The sequence below is a fragment of the Chrysochloris asiatica genome, unplaced genomic scaffold (assembly GCF_000296735.1).
Source record: "Chrysochloris asiatica unplaced genomic scaffold, ChrAsi1.0 scaffold00238, whole genome shotgun sequence".
NCBI lineage: Eukaryota > Metazoa > Chordata > Mammalia > Afrosoricida > Chrysochloridae > Chrysochloris > Chrysochloris asiatica.
In genome coordinates, this window is record NW_006408756.1 from 3,750,517 (window position 1) to 3,764,968 (window position 14,452).

Genomic DNA, 14,452 nt, shown 5'->3' on the forward strand with positions numbered 1-14,452 from the left:
CATTTAGGCTGTCTCCATATTTTTGCTATTGTAAATAGTTCTGCTATGAACATTGGTGTGCATATATCTACTCATGTTATGGCTCGTATTTCTTGTGGGTAAATACCAACCAGAGGAGTTTCGGGATCATACGGTATTTCTATTTCCAATCTTCTGAGGAAGCGCCATATTGCTTTCCAGAGTGGTTGGACCATTTTGCAATCCCACCAACAATGTAGGAGGGTCCCAGTGTCTCCGCATCCTTGCCAGCATTTGTTGTTCTATGCTTTTTTTTTGTTTTTTATCTTTTCTGGTATTGCTGGTGTGACATGATAGCTCATTGTTGTTTTGATTAGCATCTCTCTAATGACTAATGATCGTGAACATTTCTTCATATGTTTGTTGGCTGCCGGAATGTCTTCTTTGGTGAAGTGTCTGTTCATGTCCTGTGCCCATTTTTTAATTGGGTTACTTGTCTTTTTCTTGTAGAGGTCCCTAGGATTTTGATGCTGTAAATCTTTCTGGAACCAGGTTGCCCCATATCCTTCCAAGGAGTAGTTAGTGGATTCTAACTGCTGACCTTAGCAACCCATCACTTAGTCCACTGTGCCACCAGAGTTCCACTAACAACACTGCTGTTGTTGCTGCTAAGTGCACTCGAGGTGGTTCTGGCTCATAATGATCCTGTCTGTATAGGTTCCCAGGAGCGGCTGGTGGAGTTGAACTGCTGACCTTGTGCTCAGCAGTCCAGTACTTCTCCTATAGAACCACATTGAGGCAGTCATTCACGAATCATTCTGCGAAGCACAGTCAACTCTTTGTGGCTTCAGTTTTCTTTCTTTCTCCTCCAATTTCCCTTTGCACCCTGCACGGTGTCAAGATCCATGTTGAGTTTGTGTTTCCATCTTCTCCTTCCCTGTGGAGAGATCTGTGTATCTCCTACACTGTCATTGTGAAGGGTACCCTGAGATTCCCTTTCAGGAAGCCAATTTCCTTCTCAAAGGAACACTCATTCCTGTAAACCCCAAGAGTTTGTCAGCTGGGGTTCTTACTTCAGTGGTTGATCTTCCCCTAGTCCTTCAGCCTGTTGGACAAGAAATGCTTTGATCGGTGGTGTTTGGGAGAAGACACCCAAGCAGGCACACTGCAGAAGTGAGAACACTTGATCCCAAGTCTCAGACCCCTGATCTCCCTTTTTACACAGATTCCCTTTCCACTCGGAGCCCTTGCTTGACTTGAACCCAGAGCCTCACAGCTGAATTTCAGCCGGGTTTCATTCCTGACTTGAGTGAGGACTAATGGAACCCTTACTGTCAGCTCAGGTGTGTACTGGCAGGGTGAAACGTGAGCCCTGATACTCCGGAGGACAGCTCCACTTGTCTCAGGGAAGAGAGAGGAAGAATGGGCATCCACAGCCTCCTCTCCTGCTCTCCATCAGGCCCAGGGCAGCCTCTACAGCTCCTCCCTCTAGATTTAGCAGAAAGCCAGTGACTATGTGATGGGAGTGGGGAGGAAAGGAGAGACAGAGTGAAGTGCTAGAGGAAAAAGCAAGCAGAGATCTGCTCCTCAGATGATTAGTGGTATATTAGGGGTGATTGAGTGCTCATGTATTCTCTCCAACCACAGCAGGCTCCCTGCACTCCCTCTACCTCACCCGCCCTCCCACCCCCCTATAATACAGACACCACCGGGTCTTCTCTTGTGGCCTGGGCTTAGGAGCAAATACATTTAATTTGATGTAATACAGCCAGGAGGATGAACTTTCCAGATGGCAATTTTAGCGGCAGACCCAGAGATGAATGGGGCGTTCCATTCCCTGGGATTCTGGGAAGATCTGCAGACTGAACACACCAGCCTCCAGCCCCTGTCTAGGGGTGACTTCTCATTGGCTACTTGGATTCCAACCTCCCCCATTTGTACAGTAATTATCCAATTAGTTAATGTCCCTTCTTGAGTTGAATAGGCTGCTGGGGGTGGGGATGGGGGGCTGGAGACAGATATTCTGGAATCCTAAGGCTCACCAGCTGCTCCTCAGAAACCCTATACAGGGTCACTATGGGTCAGAATCGACTCAACGACACTTCACAACAACAACAAGGCTATAATATTGGTATTCTATCCCTCCAGAATAGATGGGTGTTTTTTATTTTTGTTTTTTGATTTTTTTTTTTTTCCATAACAGAACTTAATTCAGTTTTGAATATGAATCAGGATGAAAACAAAACAAATCTAATAGCAATCAATAGAAATTCTCCATTAAGGATCTCAGGGTAATTTAAGATGAATTAGCACCAAGTGAATTGGATCAAATCAGCACACGCTTCCTGCCTATATGAGCAGGTGGAAGTTCTTTAAAGTGCAAGTTCTTACCTGGGAGTTCATAGACTAGCTTTATGTGTCTGTGGGATTGTTGACAGGGTTCCCAAAGGCCAATTCTGTATTTATTTCTTTAAGGAAGAGGATTCGTGATTTTCATCAGTTTCATTGTCAGTGGTCCCCTCTGAGTTAATGTTTAGAAGATGACTTGGAGGTGGACTGAAAACTCTCTTGTTGTTGTTGTTGTTGTTAAGTGCTGTCAAGTCCATTCCAACTTATACTGATCATGTTGTTCAAATCACCCTTGCAGTCCAGTGCTTATCCTACAGTGCCACACTAGGACCCCAAATACTCCCTAGAAGAGGTGCTATGGATTGAAACGTGTTTTTGTTTGTTTGTTTGTTTTTAAAATAGGCTGTAATTCCTAGCCCCATATAACAGATTGCAGGTAAGGTTCACTTGCTCAAGGTCACTCTGGTACAGGAGTTGGGCATTGACACCAAGCCTTGTGCTCAGACTCTGCCTTGCATTATAACACTTCCTTGTATCACAACCCACCAATTTTGTAGTACTGTTAGCCTTTGTATATTATCAGGAGGGACCAGACCCTGGAGAAGGACTTCATGCTTGATACATTTAAGGGTCTACAAAACAGAAGAAGACCCCCAAGAACACAGATTGGCACAGTGGCAGCAGCCATGAGCTCAGGCATAACAAAGCACCTACCAACAACAAGGAGTCCTGGTATGGCACTAAGGTCGATTTGAATCACAAGGTCGGCGGTTCGAACTCACTGGTTGCTCCTTGGAACCCCTATGCAGGGTCACTATGAATTAGAACCAACTCAGTGACACTTAATAACAGCAATAAGAATAACAGTAAAAGGGTCACTTGGAATGTTCTCCTCAGAGTCCAGCCAGAGATTTGGGAAGAGTTTGGAAGCAGAATTAGGTTCTTTACTTCTGTGGCTCCTCCTTTCTGGAATGTCCCCCATGATTTCCTGGTTTTGTGGTGATCCTCTATGTCTCAGTATCTACTGAGTTTTAGCCTTGCCCTGGATGGGGTTTTGCTCAGGCTGTGGTAGTGATGGTACTTGTGTGTCTGAGTCGCAGCTATCCTGTAGAGGGTTTCTGAGGCTGTAACTCTTCATGGTGGTGGTGGTGGTGTTGAGTGCTATCAAGTTGGTTCCAACTTGTAGCAACCCTGTCTGTGTAGGGTGTCTGAAGAGTGGCTGGTGAGGCTTGAACTGCCAACCTTGTGGTTCAAACTGACCTTGCAGTCCAGTTCATGATCCTGATCAGTCTAATGCTGTTCTTTCTTTCCAAATACACAAGTTTTCTGTTTCCTTCTTATTTTTTACATGAGGCACTCACTCATTTCTTGCAACGACCTGGCCAACTGACTAGAAGAGATCTGTATCTGTGCCTATTCCAAAGAGATGTCATCCAAAGAAATGCGGAAATCATCAGACCATACCATTGATATCCATGGGAGTAAATTTTTACTAATAGTAATACGGCAATGGCTGCAACTATACATTGATAGAGAACTTCCAGAGGTTCAAGCCAGATTCAGAAGAGGGTGTGGAACGAGGAATATCATTGCTGATGTCTGATGAGAAGCAGAAAATACCAGAAAATTGACTATGCAAAGGCTTTCAATTGTGTGGATCATGACAAGCTATGGACAACATTGTGAAGTATGAGTATTCTGGAACATTTAATTGTGCTCATGAAGAAGCTGTACATAGACCAAGAGGAAGTTATTCAAACAGAACAAGAGAACACAGAATGGTTTAAAATTAAGAAAGGTGTATGATAGGGTTGTATTCTTTCACCATACTTATTCAATCTGACAAGTTGGCTTCTATGAAGAAAAACAAGGCATCAGAATTGGAGGAAAACTCATTAACAACCTATGATATGCAGATGATAAGACCTTGCTTGCTGAAAGTGAAAAGGACTTCACATGAATACTGATGAAGATCAAAGACCACAGCCTTCAGTATGGGCTAAATCCCAATGTAAAGAAAACAAATATCCTCACCACTGTACCAATAAACAACATCCATATAAATGGAGAAAAGATGGAAGTTGTCAAAAATTTCATTTTGCTTGGATCAACCATCAACACTCATGGAAGCAGCAGTCAAGAAAGCAAATAATATATTGCATTATATAAATCTGCTGCACAAGACCTCTTTAAAGTGTTGAAGAACAAAGAAGTCAGTTTGAGGACTAAGGTGTGTCTGACCTGAGCCATGGTATTTTCAATAATCACATATGCTTGTGAAAGTTGGACATTGAGTAAAGAAGACCATAGAAGAATTGGTGCATTTGAGTTATGGTGCTGGAGTATTAAAAGTACCATGAACTACCAAAAGAACAAACAATTCTGTGGTGGAAGAAGTATAGCTTGAATACTCCTTAGAGGCCAGGATGGCCAGACTTCATCACTCATACTTGGGACACATTATCGGGAGGGACCAGTCCCTGGAGAAGAACATCATGTTTGATAAAGTGGAAAGTCGGAGAAAGAGAGGAAGATCCCCAACGAGATAGACTGGCAGAGTGGCATCAGGATTGGAGGAAGACTAATCAACAACCTGTGATATGCACATGATACAACCTTGCTTGCTGAAAATGAAGAGGACTTAAAATATTTACTGATGAAGATCAAAGAGCACAGCCTTCGGTATGGATTGCGTCTCAATGTAAAGAAAACAAAAATCCTCACCACTGGGCCAATAAACAACATTCTTATCAACAGAGAAAGGATTGAAGTTGTCAAGAACTTCATTCTTCTTGGAGCAACTATCAACACTCACAGAAGGAACAGTCAAGAAATCAAATGACGAAGTGTTGAAGAGCAAAGATGTCAGCTTGAGGACTAAGGTGCGCCTGACCCAAGCCACGGCATTTTCAATAACCTCATATGCATGCGAAAGCTGGACAGTGAATAAGGAAGTCAGTGGAAGAATTAATGCTTTTGAGTTATGGTGTTGGAGGAGACTATTGAAAGTGCTTCATATAATTTTTAAATAATTTTGTGCTTCATATATATATTTTTAATTTTAACTTTATGTAATTTAATTTTAATAATGTCTGAATTTAACAATCAGCTCATACAATTCCTGAAATTTTAGCAAATGCCTGTTTTCAGCTATAAAATCTGGTTCCAGTATATGGGAAGGGAGTGGAGATCTTACTGAAAAAGAACATGAAAGCTTTTTGGATCTGTAGAGATTTGATCAGTTGGTTTCCTCTTTTTCCTATACAAACATCAGGAAAAAGTCAAAATATATACTGATCTAGCCTTATGGGAAGAGGCAAGAAAATTGTATTTGTTCTCTTCCATATGAATGAGAAGTGTAGACAGACTTAAAGTTGTTCACTACAGATAAACATAAATAAAGTAAATCAATAACTTAAAATGAAATTTTGCCAGAAGTTGTTCATGGGACTGTGTGAATACCCTGCTTAAAGCCCTTCACTGGTTTGTCATCGCCTACCCAATCAATTCTGAATTAAAACAAAAACACAGATCTGTGTTGAAAGAAGTGCAGGCAGAGTGCTCCTTGGAAGCCAGGATGACCTACCTTTGTCTCTCATACTTCAGATATATTGTCAGGAGGGACCAGTCACTGGAGAAGGACATCATTTTTGGTAAGGTGGAGGGTCAGAGAAAAAGAGGAAGATGCCCAGCGAGCTGGATTGGCAATGTGGCAGAATCAATGAGCTCAAGTGTGGCAACAGTAGTCAGGTTGGCCCAGGATCGGGCAGTGTTTTGTTCTGCTGCGCATAAGGTCGCTATGGGTCAGTACTGACTCGATGGCACCTAACAACAACAACAACATCTTTCTTAACGTGCAGTCAGTTGATAAAGAGTTAAATATGACTCATAGAGACTTCACATGTGTCAGAGGGGAACTGTCTTCAAAAGTGTGTTCAGTGATTGATTCTTTCAGAGTTTGATTGTTGGGAATCCCCTTCAAGGTGCCTCTGAGTGGACCTGAACTTCCATTTGCAACCCCTATGAAGTAGACTGCTAATGCTTTAATATTGTCGATGAAAATGAAGGAGCACTTGTTATTCTTGAAAAGGACCTGCAATAAGATGGCATCAGCTGTGAGAGGTTGCATTTTCCTGGTGTGGCCAGACTGCGTGCTGCTCACAAACCTGTTACTTCCGTACGTTGAATATGGGAGGCTTGTGAGTCTATCTTAACCACAGAATGTTGGGAAAGTGATTCCACATAGCTTCTGAGATCAGGCTATAAAAGATGATGTTATTAGTTGGAACATTTGTTTCCTGAGTTTCTGATTGAATTGCCCAGCTATCCTGAGACTACCATGTTGGTATGGACCCATGGGGGTACTTTGGATGATAGCCAGCTGGTGACCTGTGCCAACTACCAGCCACAGATGGAAAGTATATTGGATTCCAGCACACTTGTGCTTCCACACAACGGCGTCTCCAGACAACAACTTACTGTACAATAGGGGAGCTTCCAAGTGAGAACTGCCCAATTAACTCGTCCCTAATTCTTGACCCACAAAATGGAGAAAAAAACACACACTTGATTTTATTAGGCTCAGTTTTGGGGTGATAGGTCAAGTAGAATTACTAATAAAATCATGATCCCAGTCAAGCTATCGGATAAGCAGCAGCAAGGGGGGGAAAAGGCCACCCTACAGACCCCCAATATGGGAACTCTGAGGACACCTTTGTAGCCCAAGTTCCCCTGGTTCCCTGTGCCACAAACCCAGCACAGTGTTTTCCTACATTCCATCTCTATCATAAAAAAAAGCACAGGAAGGTAACAGAATTCTGAAAGCCTGGATCTTTCTACAAAGAGATTGAACCTGAATACATTTAAGACTCTCAGGGAAATACTGAACTTATTTCATGAGACTGAGCCTTCTGGTCTGGACTAAAAGTTTCTGTACACTTATTAAACAATAAACGGAGGCTTCCAGGGAAGGTGAGAACAGCTGTCTACAAACATTAGCAAACCAACAAGACAATGGATTCTCTGTGCATATCATGAAGTGTGAGCAAACCTGTAGCCTGCCACACAAACAGCAACCAGGAGGTAAGCAAAGGCTGTCCTTTCTGGGACAAGGTCCTGGGCAATGGACAGCCATCGTAACTTATGGATATGGCAGTGCCTTTAAGAATAGTGGGAAGAAACTGTGTAAGGAGAATTTAAGGAGGAATTTAGGGTACTCCTCACTTCTATCTCAGGTGATTTGAAGTTGCCTAATATGCAACTCACTCTTCCCACTGGAACAAGGGAAAGGAACCTTATGGAAATGTACATCCTCAAGAGTGTCTTCGTGGCTTTTCAATGACAGGGTGTCACAGAGCCATGGAGCCCTGGTGTCAAAATGGTTACATACTTGACGAGTTACTTCAAGTTTGATGGCTTGAACTCACTGGCCACTGCACTGGATAAAAGTTCTGATCTGCTCCCATAAAGATTTCAGCCCAGGGAAGCCTACAGGCGGCTCCACTCTGCCAAAAAGGGCTGCTGGGAGTCACAACCAGCACCACACAACATCTCAGAGATGATCAACTTTCCTAAAACTTAATGACTGTTCACCAGAATGAGATTAAAAGTGCCTTCGGTCTGTTCTGCACAACACCGATATACCCCAAAGGTGCAGCCCCTTAAGGCAGAGCCCCCAAGTACCTTTGTGTACTTTTCAGTGAAACAAGTGAGCCTGCTTTGGGTAGAGAAGTGGGTGACAGAAAGGAGGGCAGCTTGGAGGCTGGGTGCTCAGCGTTCTGACTGGAAATGAGCAATCAATATGCTAAGTACATGCAAACAACATGCAAATCAGCACCTAACCTTTGAGAAGGAAATGGCAGCACAAAGGATAGTGGGGTTGTGTAGAGACCACAGTGGGGTGCCCCTGCACCTGTGTGTGTTCCCTGGGGGCTAGGAGACAAGTCAGATCATTTCAACAACAACACAAGACTAAAGCCACAAATAGAACCTTGTCTGCTTTCACAAAGACTGACAAAACCCTATGGACCACTTCTCCCGCGTCTGTTCCATGGACTTGCTGTGAGTGGGCATTGACTCACTGACCGTGGGTTTCTGGGGGGCAGGGGGAGTCTGGTGCTCATGTAACTAGAAAGCTGCGCACACACACACTCATACAAACGCACAAGCCCTAGCATACAAATACATATTGTTGTTGTTGTTGAGTGTCATAGAGATGGTTCCTATGCACAGTGACCCTGTATAGGGTTTCCAAGGAGCGGCTGATGAGCCTGAACCACCAACCTTACAGTTGCAACCAGCCTTGGAATTCAGTGCATTAACCTTCAAGCACCACACCAGGACTCCACCAATACATACATCACAGACATAGTCCACAGACACACCACACATATTCACACTATGCCAACCCACAAACATAAAACACCCACCCTACATACTACAGACACCTGCACACTCGGTACACATACATATAGCAAGACACACACATGCAACAAGTCGCACTCATAGACACCATACATACACAAATACCACAGACACTGCACAGATACGTATAACAAGGTCTACACACACACACAAACCACATATAACATACACCACAAGCACACACATATACACACCTCCACAGACACACCACACACACCGTATATGCTCACACATGCCAAGCATATACACAAAACACACAGCACACATACAGACATGTACACACACCAAGATGCACACACAACCCAACACCAAAGACACATCCACACATAGAGGCACACACACCAAAGCACACACATATCTGCTCAATATACACACATACACAACCATGCCCTACAAACAACACACAGCTCATTTACACACACACCATGGATGTGACCACACACACACACACACACACACACACACACATCACAGGCATGTCATACAGGTATGATACACATGCTCACGCAAGCCAAGATACATACCATACACATATGCCAGACACACATAAGACACACCAAACGTACACACTTATCAAGGCACACACACAAACCACATACTACACACATGCACAAAGACCACACATGTGGACACACACACACACCACAGACACATGCATACCCCTCACGCAATCTTGCTTTCTACTATGAGTGCAGTGAGCCACCCAGTGAGGTGTGAGGTGGCAGGACAGAGACTGCAGTCGCTTCTCTAAGGGAGCAGCTGATGTGTTCTCTGTCGGAGACTTCAGAGTGGACACAGAACCTATTGTCACTCCATCCACCAACTGGACGGCTGGTGGGAAAATGATGGGGTCCATTTAGATTTCCAATCGGTGCCGGCTGGTGGTATAGGAGGAGAGGAGGTATGGGGTCATAGTCAGTGGAGAGGCCACACTGGGCAGTATGTAAGTCAGGGTCAGCTTCAGTTTTAAGACTTTGTATCAGAAGCAACTCTTGGGAACTAAGGAAGATGGCTGTCAAGGTCAAGATTCAGCAGTGGGCATCTGGCCACTTGGTTTTGTTGCCCGTGGGTAGGTCTGAGGGACCAAGAGATGCATGGGACAGGGGCTGGAACTGCCAGGGTGGAGGGGGCTTGTTGCTTTTGTGGTTGTTGTTGTTGTTAGTTCCATTGTTATGCCATCTTTAGTAATAGTAACAGTCTTCAGCATGATTAGTTCCCTTTCAGAGATGTTACTGGACATTGGTCTGTATTCACAAGAACGTCTTGAGGGATGAGCACATGTGTAACTGAGCCACATACGTCTGAGGTTCGACTCAGGGAAGTGACTCCGGCCAAGGTTTGGTCTGTGAGCTCAGTCTCACAGTGCCATCCTGTCTACCTCACAGGGTCGCCGTGAGGCTGACATAGGGCCGTGCCCCAGCACGTGGCCTGCTGGGTGGGAAGGACTGAATATATTGAGCTCACACCTGCTGGTCCAGGACAGTGTTTGCTTCCTGTCTGCTAAATGGCACAGTGTGGTCCTGGGAAAGCCGATGAACTGAAGCCCCTGCAAGGCCGCCCTCTGTCACTTAGGCCAGTCATGGGGAACGGAGCAGCCTCCTGATGCCCTGTCCACCCTGTCCCCCCACAAGGGCTCCTGTCTGCCCTGCTGATGACACTCTCTCTCCAGAAGATGTCTCTGACTGCAGGTGTGTGGTCACCCAGGGGAGCCAGGCTGGGGAAGGCAAACATGTCTGACATCTCGGATTACAGCGCTGCTCTTCTGTGGCTGCAGGAGCTGAAGCCTGGTCTCTTGGCTGCACAGGCCCCAGGCCCATCTGCTGTCATAGTGAGGATCTGAGGAGAAGGGGAGATGCCAGCATGCCTGAACAGCCCACCAGACAGAGCCAGTCTGTTCTCAGCCACTGTCCCTCTAACTCTCATCATGCTGCCCACAATGCTGTGTACAGGTGGGTTTCCTTGACACTTGGTTGTATGTCTGGCAGGTCCTGGCTGCTCTGAAGAGTGGCAGGTGGGTACTGCATGGATCAAGTACTGTATCTGCCCCCAGAAGTCACCTGTGTCTATCAGAACACACCAGGGCACACTGGGAAGTCCATCACTTAAAGCGGCAGAAGAACCTCTGGGATCTGGAATTCTGCTGCCTCAGTACCCCGGTCAGAGCACGGTTCAGTCACTACCTTGGCAACGAGCCTCCCTCGGGAGTGTGGGAAGCAGGGAACGTCCCATACACATGTGTCCACATTTCCACCCAAGCTATGGTTGGTGGACAGCAAGGAGAAGTCTTCTGTCCATACTCCTCTGTCCCTCTGAGTTCTCCATCACTACCAATCCAAGTGGACACGTAGCCTCTTGCCCTAGACAAGATGGTGAGTTTGAATAACATCACTGAACAAGAGGCTGAAAGGAGGGCCCAGAATGATCTCCAGGAAAAACTGAGATTTTGCAAAATATTGATCCTTCTGGTATTTCGACAGGTTCTCAGGAAACTCAGTCAATAATCCTGCATGGCTTCAGGGAGATGTGCTCTCTGGGCACCAAACTGTGAAGAATGTGTGGGTTATCAATGTTGCTCCAAAAATAAATACAGAATCCCAGCCCACGCCTGAACTCATCACTACTTCCCTACTATCCCTGAAGGTAGGCCATCCTCTCCTAGCTGAGCTACCTGCTGTACTCAGGAGCTCCAGTACGGTGGAAGACAGGGACTGTGGGTGGTGATGTCTCCCCAGAAGGTCAAGCCACGCCGGAGGAAGACACTGAGTGTCTGTGGAGTCAAGCTGCAGCAATGCTTTGTTCTTCTGGAAGAGCTCAACTGTCATTGTGTCCCAAGGTACAGAGTGTCTCTTTCCTTGCTGCGGTTCACTCACCCTGACTTTGACGTGTTTACAGGATGTCCTTTACCCAGTTTCCAAGCTTTCCTAAAACAAGAGACCCTACGGTGCCCTGGGCAGCAGATGTGCATTTGGATTGGAACCCTTTGACTAGAAAACAAAAAAATCCCAAACTTGACCTCAAGAAAATCAGCAAATAGAGAAAGAGTGAAGGCAGGGTCAAGGGAAGGTTTTAGATCAGGATCCTCACAGCAAGGAAGGGAACCAAGTTTGTTTCTCAACCTGGCCCCTTGTGCAGTGGTCCTCCTGTTCCCTATTGCAGATCTCCTAAGAAACACGTTCTGGGCACACAGAACAAGGCCTTCTTGGGGTTCTTGGTCGTAGCTCAAATATTTCTCATCTGTTCACTTTGGAAAGATCACCAAGTTTGCCAAGACTGGGCCACATCGACCTGGTTCCTCAAGCTGTGAGGAGGTATTTCTAAACCTGTAGATGGTCTTATATTTAACATCTTGGCTCAGAAAGGAGATCAAGTAGCCTCCACGGGTCCACCTGAGTGGCTTTGGGAGGCAGGATGCTGCTCTCCTGTTAACAAACAGAGCTGGCTTTCTATAAGGAAGAAAGTGCATTATGAGGGTCTAATTAATGGGAAACGTGTGGTTTTGCATAATATGGTCCTAAGACCATGTGGTCCTGCCTCACGCTACACAGAAAACTCAATTCAGGATGCGTAAACCACTTGTCATCAACTTGATTCCAATGCATGTGCCACAGTAAGGACTTTGCTCCACAGGGTTCTCAGTGGATGATTTTTCATAAGTAGATCCCACTCATGGTGCCCTGTGTGTGTCAGAGTAGAACTGTGCTCCACAGGGTTCTCAGTGGATGATTTTTCATAAGTAGATCCCACTCATGGTGCCCCGTGTGTCTCAGAGCAGAACTGTGCCCACAGGGTTCTCAGTGGATGATTTTTCATAAGTAGATTCCACTCATGGTGCCCCCATGTGTGTCAGAGTAGAACTGTGCCTACAGGGTTCTCAGTGGATGATTTTTCATAAGTAGATCCCACTCATGGTGTCCCGTGTTTGTAAGAGTAGAACTGTGCTCCACAGGATTTTCAGTGGATGACTTTTCATAAGTAGATCCCACTCATGGCTCCCCTCTCTGTGCTCCATTGAGTTTTCAATGTCTGTTTTTTCAGAAGTAGATCATGAAACATTTCTTCTGAGTCTCCTCTGAGTGTACCTGAACCTCCAAACTTTTAATTAGCACTCAACTACATTAAATATTTGCACCACCTAGCGACTTCTCAGATTGGATAAATTCACTGTCAAAACAATCCCAACTATGATAATCCCATGAGTTACAGAGAAGACTGCTCCGTTAGGTTCCCTTGATTGTTGTTGTTGTGTGTATGTGTGTGTCTGTGGTTATAATCTTTTCATAAGAAGATAGACAGGCCTTTCTTTCATGGTGCCACTGGATGTGTTAACACTGTCAACCTTTTGGTTAACATCTTTGAGATATGTAATGGAGTTAGGTGGATGGCAGAAGCACCATGCAAGCTTCATACAAAATGCAAAGGCATCTTGCAAACAAATACTAATCTCACAGGTGTGGGGACAGGGTGCAGCCTAATGATGCATTAAAACATAAAGTCCAGAACCCACAAAGGAAAGAAAGATACATTTGATACCCTAAAACTGTTCAATGTCTGCCTAGTATGAAAAAAGTTTAAACACAGAAATATTTCCAACGTACATAGCAGGAATAGAATCGATGCCTGAATATATAAAATGTGTTCATAAATCAATAAGAAAAATCCACTCATCTCAGTAGAAAAAAATGGTCCAGAAGTGGTCCTTCTGAAAACCAGTCAAACATGAACTTATCTGTAATCTAGCTGTATGTTCACTCTTTTTCTGTTGACCTTAGTCAACAGAAAATCATTGAGAAACTGGTCCCCAGGAAATTATGTGGTGGCAAGCAAGGGGCCATAATGGCACCGAAAAAATCCTCAGCTATCACGAGATCTTGTCTCAGGAAACATACAGACAAGCTTCACCAAGTTCCCAGCATGCAAAAGACATTATGTTCCTTTTGTCTTGGTGTCCCCCAAGACGTTGGTCCTGACTGTGGAAAGGCCTGATGGTTTTTTCCCTAAAGGTTAAGAAGTTCTTGTCCCTTTGCCCCCTGTATGCTTCACCACATTCATGGATGTATGTGCAGCAAAGATAAGAATGCATGCACAGGCCACCTGTCAAACTTCTGTATATATATTGATGGACATGATCCACTTCCCCCACACACACACACACACACTCACTTGTTCAGCCTGAGTGTCTATCCATACATCTACCCCTAGCTCCATCTGATTAGAGGATAGTATATATACTTTGAACTGTGCCTCCTCAAAGTAGAGCTGACTGTGATGACGCGAATGGAGTAAAGCCAGTGGGAGAAAAGCCTGTGAAACCTTCATTTGCTGATGGGGCACAACTCAAAATGAAGAGAAAGAGCTGTAAACAACCACTGAAAACTGGAACATAGAATGTACAAAGCATGAATCTGGGAAAATTGGAAGTTGTCAAAAATGAAATGGAACGCATAAACATTGATATCGTAGGCGACCCCATACACAGCAGAACGAAACAAAGTCTGATCCTGTGTTAACCCACCACCGCTGCCTCACTTGACGCCATCAATGATGCCACCTGGCTGATCCATCTCTTTGGGGGTCTTCCTCTTTTTTTCTGACCCTCCACCTTACCCAGCAAGACATCCTTCTCCAGTGACTGGTCCCTCCTGACAATATGTCCAAAGTATGAGAGATGAAGCTTAGCCATCCTGGCCTCCAAGGAGCACTCTGGCTGCACTTCTTCCAAAAC